Source organism: Ochotona princeps, chromosome 14 (genome assembly GCF_030435755.1).
Source record: "Ochotona princeps isolate mOchPri1 chromosome 14, mOchPri1.hap1, whole genome shotgun sequence".
NCBI lineage: Eukaryota > Metazoa > Chordata > Mammalia > Lagomorpha > Ochotonidae > Ochotona > Ochotona princeps.
Window position 1 is genome coordinate 32,931,014 of NC_080845.1, and position 13,101 is coordinate 32,944,114.

At 47.5% G+C, this 13,101-nt stretch overlaps 1 protein-coding gene across 4 annotated transcripts in view; it reads left to right on the forward strand.

The window, feature by feature from the left end:
* The first annotated feature begins 3,046 nt into the window (after positions 1 to 3,046).
* The window catches only part of UBAP2 (ubiquitin associated protein 2), an 82,763-nt gene continuing 72,708 nt past the window's right edge, over positions 3,047 to 13,101 (forward strand). For all 4 annotated transcript variants that reach the window (XM_058672939.1, XM_058672942.1, XM_058672940.1 and 1 more), the window contains exon 1: positions 3,047 to 3,195. The gene's annotated coding sequence lies outside the window, so the exon portion shown is untranslated. The remainder of the gene's footprint in view (positions 3,196 to 13,101) is intronic.

Sequence of the window (13,101 nt, forward strand, 5' to 3'; positions counted from 1 at the left end):
ATCTGAAGCCAGGAGCCAGGAACTTCTTCTGGGTGTCCCATGTGGGTACAGAGTCCCAAAGCCTTGGGCCATTCTCTTCTGCTTTCCCAGGCCTCAAGCAGGGAGTTGGATGGGAAGTGGCACAGCTAGGATGCAAACCAGCACCCATATGGATCCTGAAGATACAAGGTAAGGATTTAGTCACTAGGCTATCACACCCGGCCTATAAATCTGATTTGTGTGTCCGTGTGTTTTGCTTTTAGTAAAAGAGCTGGGGGCCCGGCGCAGTGGCCAAGCAGCTAAAGTCCTTGCCTTGAATGTGCTGGAATCCCATGTGGGTGCTGGTTCTAATCCCGCCAGCTCCACTTCCCATTCAGCTCCCTGCTTGTGGCCTGGGAAAGCAGAGGAGGATGGTCCAAAGGCTTGGGACCCTGCACCTGTGTAGGATACCTGGAAGAAGTTCCTGGCTCCTGGGTTCGGATTGGCACAGCATTGACTGTTGCAGCCACTTGGGGAGTGAACCATCAGATGGAAGATCTTCCTCTCTGTCTCTCCTCCTCTCTGTATATCTGACTTTACAATGAAAATAAATAAATGTTAAAAAAAAAAGAAAGAAAGAAAGAAGGAAGGAAGGAAGGAAAGAAAGAAAGAACAAGCTGGAGCTCCAGTTAGAACCCATATTCAATGCCAATGTTGCAGGCAAAAGCTTAACACGATACACCATGGCACTGTCCCGGAATGAACAGGGAGCTGGATGGGAAGCAGAGCTACTGGGATTTGAACCTGCGACCATATGGGATCCTGGGCGCGCAAGGCGAGGACTTTGACCACTATGCTATCATGCTAGGCCTGGAATAGACTATTTTAAGAGCAGAACTTTACTGCATCCAGGCCATAATAATTTTAATTGATGAGTTTTTAGGATTGATACTCTTTATTTTTAAAGAAGATTTATTTATTTTTATAGGAAAGTCAGATATACATAGAGGAAGATCCTCCATCCAATGATTCACTCCCCAAGTGACCGCAATGGCCAGAGCAAAGCTGCTCTGAAGCCAGGAGCCTGGAACCTCTTCCTCATCTCCCAGGAGCAGTGCAGGGTCCCAAGGCTTTAGGCCATCCTTGACTACCTTCCCAGGCCACAAGCAGGGAGCTGGATGGGAAGTTGGGCTTCCTGGATTAGAACCAGTGCCCAAGGGATCCCGGAGCTTTCCTGGTGCATGCAAGGGCAGAACTTCAGCTGCTAGGCTACTGTACTGGGCCCTGATACTCTTATTTTCCTGGATCCCAGGTTGTAGGTAGGATTTCTTCTTTGATAAATGACAAAGCACCTAGCACAGTGTGACTGACATAGGAAAGGCAGGGTTCTTTTTTTTTTTTTTCTTTTTGCATATAAATGCAGTAAGAAGGGGGAAATTTAGGCCCTGGAGAAATGCTAACAGCTTGTACAAGGTCACAGAACTAACACATGATTTCTGGTCTCCCTCAAAGTTAATCTTTAATTAGCAAGATACCAGAACCTTCTCCCTGTTAAAAAAAAAAAAAATTACAGGGCAGTCCCTATTTCCCCTCCTTAAGCACAACCCCCATTCCCACCCTTCCCACACAGCCAGAGTTATCAGGTTTGTATCGTGTACATTCCTTAAGGATCCTTTTGTCTTCCTCAAGTCTTGGATAGTCCCACAAATTTCTATAAAACAGAACAGAAGTAGGAAGATGATAGGACAGTCCCAGGCTGAGGTCTCCCCACTAGGAGTGGAGAGATAAGATATATCACCAGGGTAAATTCTGAGTGTTAAAAGCCCAAGCTGAGCATTCTTTGATTGCAGGAGGCATAACAAAGGCCTCTCTTGTACTGGGCAGGGCCGGTTAAGGCTTCAATTGTTTTACACTGAGCAATGTAACATACAAATCTATTATGAATCCAGCTAGTAATTAGTACAAGCTTATCTACTTCAGCTTCTGGGACCCAAAGCGTACAGAGTGGTGGGAAAACAATTCCTACTATTGGTTGTGAGTTTTCTATTTGGCAAGTGGGTATTTTGTTTCATGCAGCTTACTCCACACACATTTCCCAGGATGGTACCCAGAGGAGCGTTCCAACAGGGCAGCTACAGTTCTCAGTGGCAGATATCTCATCAGTTTGGGATACAACCAGCCAGGACCAAGTCACTAAATAAACGAAACGCATTTGAATCTCTTAGATACTATAAGGCCATCAGAAGCCATTATTTGATTTAGGACTGCTTTCAGACGCTAATAACAGGTCAGGTCATTTGCATTTCCCTGATCTGGGTTTTCTGGGCCACTCCCTTTAGCCTCTCTTTCTAAACAGGGTCCAGCCCAGTCTCAAGGGCTGATTATTTACGATAAAAACGGCCGCAGCACGAACGGGCAGCATAAGGGGCTCGGAAACTGCTAACTCGAGCCACATTGTAGCAATGTTCAAGTCGAAAAAGGATCTTTCCGCGCCACGGGCTCTGCGCCGAGCCGTTGGGGTTTTCCCGCGCATGGGGCGGGGCGGGGCGCAGCGCGAGCGCCGCAACGTGTTAGTGCAACCCCACCCCCTACCCGGACTACAGCTCCCAGCAGCACCCGCGCCCCGCCAGCAGCATGAGCCACTCAGGGCAGTCAGACCTAGAAACTAGCCGGACCCAGCTTTCCTTCTCGGCCTTCCCGCCGCACTGAAGCGCCTGGCATTGCATCCACAGCGGGGCAAAGCCTGCCGTAGTGGCTGGCTCTGCTCCGCAGCATGCTGGGAGTTGTAGTCCCTTGTGCAACTTCTCGGAGACCAGGCTTGACTTGAGTGGCTGGGTTATCATCACGTGACGACAGGAAGGCGGCAGCATGGGAACAGCTTGTGGTGCCTGCTGAGGTCATCAATGCACGACAACGAGCTGCAATTGTGGTTACTGTGGGTGTGGTGCTTCATACTTCTCCTATCACTGCGAGAAGGAGAAATGCCAAACAGTCGCCCTTATTTGCTGCTTCCCCTGTCTTTCCCTCCGCCTTGGCGCCGCCGGCCTCTCCTCTCTGGAATGTGGCGCGCTCCTCTTGCGCAAGCGGCGCCGAGTAGCTCCTCCTCCGCCGGTGACGCACAGGTCACGTGACGGGCCGGGCCGCCTCTGCCGCCGCCGCCGCTTTGTAAGAGGCACATTGGCAGGTAACGAGCGGCGGCGGCGGCGGCGAGTCCCGAGTGCAGCGAGACTAGCAGCGGTAATTGTCACCTTCCCCCGTCCTTTCCTCTTCCAGAGCCTCGAGTGCCAGCGCCGTGTGCTTTCTAGTTCTGGGTGCAGCGTTTCGAACCACCAACTCCCGCAGACTTGTCTTGCCCACCCGTGGCGGGGAAGGGGCCAGGCTGCCCTGGCCGGCTCCACGCTTCCTGCGTGTGTCCAGGCCCGGGCTTGTCCCTTCCTCTCCGCCGGGCCCCACCCAGCCTCGGGGGGCTCGGTCCGGGAGGGTGTGGTTTTCTCTTCCCCTGCTCCCTGGGTGTCCACCGGGGCTCGCCCGCCACGCTGTCGCTCCCGACGTGGCCACCCTGCCGTTTTCTCGTCCCGTCGCCCGTCCTGGGACTGGTCTTCTTGCACACCAACTTGTGTGCGTCCGCGCCTTCTTCCCCAGCGGGTCTGAAATCGTAGTTCAGCTCTTGTACTTTTTTCCTGGAGGGTTTTGGTCTCAGCCGGGACTCAGTGTTGCTCCTTACTGTTGTGTAGTTGGTTTGTGTCGCCATTGAAGTCTTGAAGGCGGGTGTGAGAGCGCTTGCTACACTGTAAAGCCCTGGGCTGTCCAGTCACAACATTATTCTTCCGTGGCTGCATTACAGCTCGGTTTTCTTTGCTCATGATTCACTCAGCTTTCCTACTTCACTCCCTCGAGTTTTCACTCTCATTAGTTGCCTTGGCATCTCAACTGTTGCAACTTTAGTCTCGGTTCTCTCCGGAGATCGAGTCCCATCGTCCTTCCTGTTACTTCCTGCTCATCCCAATCCTGTGGTTCTTGGATATTGTTTTCTACTGCATATCCAAGGGATTGGCTGGCTCTGCCGGTATTGACTTGAAATTTTTCCCCAGCACTTGTGTAATCAAATAGTTAAGGGCTTTTTAAAGATCTCGATAAGGTATCTTCAAGATGATCTTGGATTTGAAGGTCGTAGAATAACTTTTGGGTGAATTCGGTCACCATATGTGCTTTTCCCACTTTTTTGAATCAAGGGATAGGCTCTCGTCACTGGCTGCGACTTGTGCAGTGTTTTTAGTGTTAAGTTTATCAAGTGAAGGCGGGAAGAAGAGGAGCATGCTCGTTAATCCGAGGTGTAGGGTGGGTGCCTTGGTGTGGTCCCCCTCTGTGAGCAGAGAGGCTGAGATCCGCTCCCTGGAGGCCAGCAGTCTTGCAGCACACCTGCTGGCAGGGCCCCTGGGTCAGGTCATTTTCCTCTTTGTGCGGATGCTTTTAGGTGAAGGTGATTGCTACTAGCCTGTTCTTGTTTTTCCTACTTAGGGCTAATTCACACGTGTCCTGAGAGTTCTTGTTTCCCCCTCACTCCCTGGCTTCCACCTGCCCCTGAAGGCTTGGTGAAATGGTGAGATTTTGTTGTGATGGAAATGGAACGCCTTGGGGAAGGGCTGTGCTGACTGCCTGGCTGCTTCCTGCCGCTCTGGTTTCCTCTGGCCTCTGAACTGCGGGCTGGAGCAGCAGTCCCCCAGACTGATACTGGAGCTACAATAACATCTCTGCTTCCCTTTCCTGCTGATGGGGGCAGCCTGAGTGCAGCGCTCCCTGGGACACAGTGTGTCTAGGGAATCTGGGACACAAAGGGCGCTGTTGAAAAACGCCCTTGGTGTTCTGATAACTGGTCACTGTCTCTACCCCATTAAGGATAAGATATATATATATATATATATATATATATAAAGAGCGCAAATTTTCAGACTCCTTTTCGGAGGAGGATGGCAAGTGTGTTGGAAGTGGTTGGTGCCTGCTGAAAAGAAAGTCTGAGTGAACTTGCAGATGGTGAAGTTCCTATGTCCTTTAGCAAATGTGTTTATTTCTTCCTGTGAGGTAACCAGTGTGTTGGCAGAAATCAGCACTAGTTAATGGACTGTCAGTAAAAGCACCCCGGTGTTGACGGCTGAGGTTGGTAGAGTAGATGAATTTTAGCAGCTGTTAAAAAAAATTATTTAAAAGGCAGAGTTAGAGTCTTGGTTCACTCTGCAAGTGGCCCTAGTATACCAGGGATGGGGCTGGAACTCCAGCTGGGTCGCCCATGTGAATGGCAAGTCTGAGTACTTGGGCCAGCTTCTCTGCTTTCCCAGGAGCCTTAGCAATGAACCGGATTGAAAGTGGAGCAACAGGAACTCAAACCAGTTTCTGCATGGGATGCTGGCCTCCCAGGCAGCGGCTTAACTTGTCATGTCACATCACCTCCCAGGGCATTTTTTTTTTCCACATGCTAGAAGGAGGACTTGTAGCATGTGGTCCATATTGTACTAATTTTGACTCATTCTTTTATTCTTTTTCAAGTCAATGAATCAAATATATTAAGTTGGTTTTGACAATTACAGAATGAATTGCTTATGCCAGTATTTTCTGTTAAAAAAATTTATTTACATCGAAAGAGCTACTGAGGGGGGAAAGGCAGATCTTCCATCCACTGTTTTATTACCCAGATGGCTGCAATGACTTGGCTTAAGCCAGAAATTTCATCTGGTTCTTATACATGGCTACAGGGGCCCAAACAGTTGGGTCATCTAACACTGCTTTTCCCAGGCCATTAACAGGGGAACAGGATCAGAAATGGAGCAGCAGGAACACAAACCAGTTGCCTAAGTGGAATGTGGCTGTGCAGGTAACAGTTTTAACTGCTGCGCCAAAATGGTAGCCACCTTTCACTCCCCACCCCCCCAATTTTTTAACCCCCTTTGGACCACCTTGTTATATTTTTTGTTGAAATTTCTTGGCAGTGTTTCTCTCAAGGGTGCTGTAGGTCCTAAACTTTTTTTTTTTTCTGAAGATTTAGTTTCATTTTGAAAGGCAGAATTACAGAGTGAGGAGAGACAGATCTTTTGTCTGCTGGTTCACTCCCCAAGTGGCCGTAGTGGCCAGAGAGTGACTGACCCAAAGCCAGGAGCCTGGAGCCTCCTCTGGGTGTCCCACATGGTTGCGGGGGGCCCAAGGACTTGAACCATCCTTTGCTGCTTCCCCAGGTTGTAAGCAGAGAGCTGGATGGGAAAGGGCTATCTGGGGGCACAAGCCAGTGCTCATATGTGATGCCTACGCCACAGGCGGAGGCCCCAGCTAACTATGCCATGGTGTTGTACCCAGGTCCTGAACTTTTTAAAAGGATTTTTTATTTCAAAGGCAGAGTGAGGGAAGGAGAGAGCAAGCTCTTCCATCTGCTGGTTCACTCTCCACATGGCTGCTGCAGGCAGCACTGGGCCAGGTTAAAGCCAGAAACTCCATGTGGCTCTCGTGCAGTTAAGGAGCCCTGATAATTGGGCAAGCTTCTGCTGCTTTCCAGGGACACTAACATCCTGAATGGAGGTGAAATAGCTGGGTTTCAAAAATGCCACTCTGGAATGGGATGCTGGTATATGTCAAGTGGTGGCTTGCTAGTGCACCACAATACTGGCCCTATCTTATGCTTTCTTTTTCTTTCTCTCTCTCTCTCTCTCTTTTAAATTTTAAGATTCTTTTTATTGGAAAGTCAGATACACAGAGAGGAGAGACAGAGAGGAAGATCATTAGTCCATTGATTCACTCCCCAAGCGGCCGAAACGGCTGTATCCGAGCCGATCTGAAACCAGAAGCCCAGAGTCTCTTCCGTGTCTCCCACGCGGGTGCGGGATCCCAAGGTTTTGGACTGTCCTCAACTGCTTTCCCAGGCCGGAAGCAGGGCTGCCGGGATTATAACTAGCGCCCATTTGGGATCCTAGCACGTACAGGGTGAGTATTTAGCCACTAGGCTACAGCGCTGCACCCCTACTTCAGTCTTGACATGAATGTAATTGTGATTCTTTGATATTTCCACTCTGACCTGTTTCGTATTCATCCATTTGAATATTCACTGTCAACAGTGTGTAGTATTGGGCTCGGCGGCGTGGCCTAGCGGCTAAAGTCCTCGCCTTGAATTCGCCGGGATCCCATATGGGCGCTGGTTCTAATCCCAGCAGCTCCATTTCCCATCCAGCTCCCTGCTAGTGGCCTGGGAAAGCAGTCAAGGACGGCCCAAAGCCTTGGGACCTTGAACCCGCGTGGGAGACCCGGAAGAGGTTCCTGGTTCCCGGCATCGGATCGGCGTGCACAGGCCTTTGTAATAAAATAAATAAATCTTTAAAAAAAAAGATTGATTTATTTTTATTGCGTAGTCAGATATTCAAAGAGGAGGAGAGACGGAGCGGAAGATTTTTGGTCTGATGATTTACTCCCGAAGTGACCACAATGTCTGGAGCTGAGCTGATGCAAAACCAGGAGTCTTAAGCATCTTCCAGGTCTCCCACGTGGGTTCAAGGTCCCAAGGCTTTGGTCCGTCCTCGACTGCTTTCCCAGGCCACAAACAGGCAGCTGGATGTGAGTGTGGCTGCCGAGTGAGGTTGTTTTTCTTGTAGTGATTTGCAATGTCTTGGCAGGCATGTGACCTGGTCCTGTCATTTTGACATTCCTTTCCTTTTGTCTCTGATTGAATTATCACGCACCTTTTCCAGGGATTTGGCATTGCTATTAATCAGGGTTATCTTCATTTCAGGATAGCTGTTTTTCTGGTATCCTTAAAGACCCTGGAGGTGGTGTGGCTTCTTGAGGACTGGCCCTCAGGAGTAGACAGTGGTGAGCTAGCAGCTGTTGGGGAGAGACTGCTTCACAGCCCATGCTGTCACTTTCCTCAAAGTTGGCTTTAGTGATGTTAGCCAGTAATAGCAGGATGTTTTATTTTTATTTTAAGTACTTAACTATTTCATTTGAAAGAGAGAGACCATTCATTCTGCTGGCTCATTTGTGAAAAACCACAACTGTTGAGTCTGTTCCTGGCAGAAATCAGGATCCTGGAATTTTGTCTAGGTCTCCCACATGGGAACAGGAGCCCACATACTTGGGCAGGACCCGTGCTTTCCCAGGCCCATTAGCATGGAGCTGGAATGAAAGTTGGGCAGCCAGGACATTAGCTGGTACCATATGGGATGCCCCCATTGTAGGTAGCTCAACCTGCTGTTCCTTCACAGTCCCAGCCCAGTGGGATGTTTCAGGTACATCTTCTATGAACACCACAGAGCTTTTTTTTTTTTTTTAAAGATTTAATTGAATGGCAGAATTACAGAGAGAAGGAGAGACCAAGATCCTGCATCTGCTGGTTCTTTCCCCAAATGGCCGCATTGGCTAGAGCTGAGCTGAGCTGAAGGTACTAGCCTCTTCTAGTCTCCCATGTGGGTGTGGAAGTCCAAGGAGTTGAACCATCTTATGCTGTTTTCCTAGGCTATAAGCAGGGAGCTGGATGGGAAGTGGAGCAGTTGGGACACAAACTGGCGCTCATATTGGATGCCAGCACTGGCACTGCAGGTGCCCTATCATGGGCCCCGCTTCTTTTTTTTTTTTTTAAAGGACTTATTTAGGCCTGACTTAGTGGCCTAGTGGCTAAAGTCCTCGCCTTGAACGCACCGGGATCCCATTTGGGTGACGGTTCTAATCCCAGCAGCTCCACTTCCCATCCAGCTCCCTGCTTGTGGCCTGGAAAAGCAGTTGAGGACGGCCCAGAGCCTTGGGTTCCTGCACCTGTGTGGGAGACCTGGAAGAAGTTCCTGGTTCCTGGCTTCCGATGGTCTCAGCATCGGCCGTTGCTGCTCACTTGGGGAGTGAATCATCGGACGAAATAACCTTTCCGTGTCTCCTCTTTGTATATCTGACTTTGCAATGAAAATAAATAAATCTTAAAAAAAAGACTTATTTATTTGAAAGGCACAGTGACAGAGGGAGAGACGGATATTCTCTCTACTGTTCTCTCCCAGAATGGAACGGGCAGGGCTTGGGCAGGCCAGGGATGCCATGTGGGTCTTAGAGATAGGGGACTAAACATCTACGCACTTGTGTACTGCCTTCTCAACCACAGTAACAAGGGGATAGATATGAACTGGAGCAGTCAGAACTCAAACCTATACTCCCATTTGAGATTCCTGTGTCGTAAGTTGTGGCTGAAGCTGTTGCAATATTCTGCTGATCCAAATAGATAATTTAAGTGATTATTTTCTCAGTTATTTATCAGACATATTTCCCAGTCAGAACTTGATAAATATAACTTGCTATTAGTTAGATAACTGTTACCAATGTTAAATAAACTGCAGGTTAATCATAGTATGAGTGGAACTCGGGCTTTTGGAAAGAGTATTCTGAGTGCTGTGCAGATCTAAGTTTTAATAAACATTTTAACTAATATTTTATTTGAAAGAGTTACAGAGTGGGCTGCAACAGTTAGACCTGGGCTGGTTTGAAACTAGGAATTTCTTTTGGGTCTCCAGCCTTGGTACATGAGTCTCCGCTGCCTTCTCAGGCCGTTAGCAGAGCTGGATTAGAAGTGGAGCGCAGGGACTTGAACTGGTGAACTGGTGTTGGTATGGGAGGCTGGTGCCACAGGTGGAAGCTTAGCCTGCTACGCCATGGTGCTGGCCCCAATAAATACTATTTTAATTTAAAAATGTTTAGATTTACTTATGTAGGGGCTGATACAGTGGCTCAGCAGGATAATCCTTTACCTGCAAGCAAAGGAGGGAGAGACAGCTGGGGATGTGCCAGCCATCCAGGTCTGCCTTGGGTGGAAGGTCCAAGTGTTTGTGTCCCCTTTCACTGTTTTCTCTGGCATGAGCTGCATCAGAAATGAGCAGGAGCTGGACAGGAATTTGTATGTTCTACATGAATGGTTGGCAGCATGAGGGTTTATCAGTGCTGTAATGCATTGCTAAAGATATTATTCATTTTTATTGGAAAGGCAGATATACAGAGAGGAGGATAGACAGAGAGGAAGATCTTCCGTCCGTCGATTCACTCCCCAAGTGGCCGCAACAGCCAGAGCTATGACGATCCAGAGCCAGGAGCCTCTTCTGGGTCTCCCATGTGGGTGCGTGGTCTCAAGGCTTTGGGATTGCTTCCCCAGGCCACTAGCAGGGTGCTGAATGGGAAACAGGGCAGCCAGGATTAGAACCAGCTCTCATATGGGATCCTGGCACATGCAAGGTGAGGACTTTAGCCGACTTTAGCCGCTAGGCCACGGCTCTGGGCCCCTGCACTGTGCCTTTCTTCTAGGTGCTTTCATTCTGCTGGGAAAGTGGTTACATTGTTTTTCATGCTGCTGATGTGATAGACTGAGACTAGGACAGAGGGCTCCAAGATGTTGGTGTACTCTGTTAAATGCCTGCAGTAGCTGAGACTGGGCCTACACTGCTGCTGGGAAATGGGGACCCATTCCAATTATTTGAGCCATGTTGCTGCCTCCTGGGGGTGTGCGTTCGTAGGAAGCTAGAATTAGGAGGCCGAAGGAGGAATCAGACCCAGACTGTGGATTGTGGGCATCTTAACCATCAATCTAAATACCCAATCCAGCGGACACAGTTTAAATCTGGCACTGAATTCCAGGATGTTACTGGCAGTGACGGGAAAGCAGCTGGGAATTGAATGTGGTATTTGGTAAGGTTCTTTGGGCAAGTGGTAGGTTACATCTCTCTTTCTTGGATTTTTTTCCTACAGGATCAAGTATATACAAATTTGGAAGCTATAACTTTTTTCAGCAGACATTCTGAATATCATACACAGTTCAATTTTGATTAGAATTTACTGTGATAGTTGTATCAGCTTTGTCTTGTGAAAGAATTCTTACTAATTTTTTTTTAATTTTAGAAAGATTTATATTTTTGGAAGACAGAATTATAAAGAGTGACAGGCAGACAGATAAAGCTCTTTCATCCACTGGATCACTCTTCAAATGACCGAAACAACCAGGTCTGGACCTTGCTGAAACTAGGACTTTGATCTAGGTGTTGTACATGGGTGCAGGGGCCCACATACTGAGCCCATCTTCTGCTTTCCCAGGTGACATTAGCAGAGGGCTGGGTCAGGGGGGAGCAGCAGGGATTGAACCAGGGCTGTTGGGAATGCTGGTTTCTTAGGCAGCATTATGCCACAATCCTTGTGCTTTCTTTTTTCCCCCTTAAGTCAGTTACATTAACATTTTCTTTGGATTTTTTTTTTTTCTTAATTTGAACAAGTTAGAGGAGTAGAGTCCATTTTCCATCTTCTAGCTTCTTTCCTGAGTGACCACAAAGGCTAGCCCTGGGTCAGGCAAAAGTCAGCAGCCCAGAACTTGTTCCTGGCCTCCCGAGTGGTGTAGGGCTATAGCACTGGGGCTGTTTGCTGCTTTTCCAGGCACTTCGACAGGAAGCTGGATCAGAGATGGAGCTGCCGTATCTCAAGCTGATGCCTATATTGATGCAGATAGTGCAGGATTACCTGCTCAGCAACAATAACAGCCCATGGATTGTCTCCTAAAATCTGTTACATTTTACTTGATTTAGCAGGTTTTTTTTTTCCAGAGGTTTATTTATTTTTACTGGAAAGGCAGATTTACAGAGAGAAGGAGGGACAGTAAGGTCTTCATCTGCGGGCCTGGCACAGTGGCCTAGCGGTTTAAGTCTTGATCGCGCCGGGATCCCATATGGTCACTGGTTCTAATCCTGGCTGCTCTGCTTCCCATCCAGCTCCCTCCCTACTTGTGGCCTGGGAAAGCAGTTGAGGACGGCCCAAAGCCTTGGGACCCTGCACCCACGTGGGAGACCTCTTCCTCTGACTCTGACTAACTCTGACTTTCTCACTCTCTGACTCTCTGACTTTGCAATAAAAATAACTGACTTTGCAATAAAAATAACTAAATCTTAAAAAAAAAAAAAGAAACCCTATGCTGAGTTCTATTGGACTGGATTCATCGTATCTGTCTGTATTGATAGATTTATTTAGTTTAGCTGGAGACCTGTGGCTTCAGTTCTTTTAATTTTGACTTTTTCAAGCTGTTCTGATCAGTGTGGTGAACAAGTCTAAGCTCTTTTCCAATTTAGATGTGTCCTGTGAGGAGGTCAGGAATGTCGCCCTGAGAAGTGGCTGTTGGTAGCTCATAGAGAAAAGTGACATATATGGCTCTAAATTTACAGAAAAGAACTGAAGCTGCTTGTTAGTAGAGCTGTGTAGCGTATTTTTTGAAAAAAACCTGTATCTTAACACCTTTATTTTTATTTGGAAAACAGATTTACAGAGAGGAGAGAAAGAAAAGTCTTCTATCCACATGTTCTCTCGCCAAGAGCTGATCCATCAGTTGAAAATCTGAACCATCTTAGATTGCTTTTCCAGGTAGTTAGCAGGGAGCTGGATTTGAAATGGAGCTACTGGGATTCGAACTGGTGCTCCGATAGTGGATGCCTGATATAGGATGCTGGCAGTGCAGTTGATGGCTTAGCCTGTACCACAGTTCTAGTTCTCCCTGTTTTTCAGTCATGAGCTGTGCAAGTGTTGCCAGTTACAGTTAACAGTACCTTATACAGGAGGAATGGTATATATTATCTGTAGACTAGAGTAATAGTATTAAGTAGATTGCTTTTGGATGGCTAATGAGCTAATATTGATAGAAAGCACATAGTAAACTGCAGTTACTGCTCGTTATTGCTGGTTTTAGACGCTAGGAGATGATGTACATGCAGATGGATCTTGAACTACCCTTGTCATTGTGAGAGTACACCACTCGTCTCATGACTGAGTAAACAGCATTTTTCTGGGTATTTGCCGTGGGGACTGCTTGATTATAAATTCATTCTCCTATTTTGAATGTCTCAGCCATTAATGTATGAATTAATTCATTCTTTGTGGGTTATATTCTGTTTTTGAACAAAGGTATTCATTTTACTGTTTATGGAATGAAAATGTATTTAATGTGGTAACTGTCTCAAATATGGTAACGTTCTGGTTTTAACGTATATTCTGGTCCTGAACTTTGATGCCATCTTGAATGAATTTAATGTATACCTACAATTTTGAGATTTGTCTGGCCAAAATGTTACTAAATAAATGACTGTTGAAATTGCCCTTATTCTCAGCATGGTATTA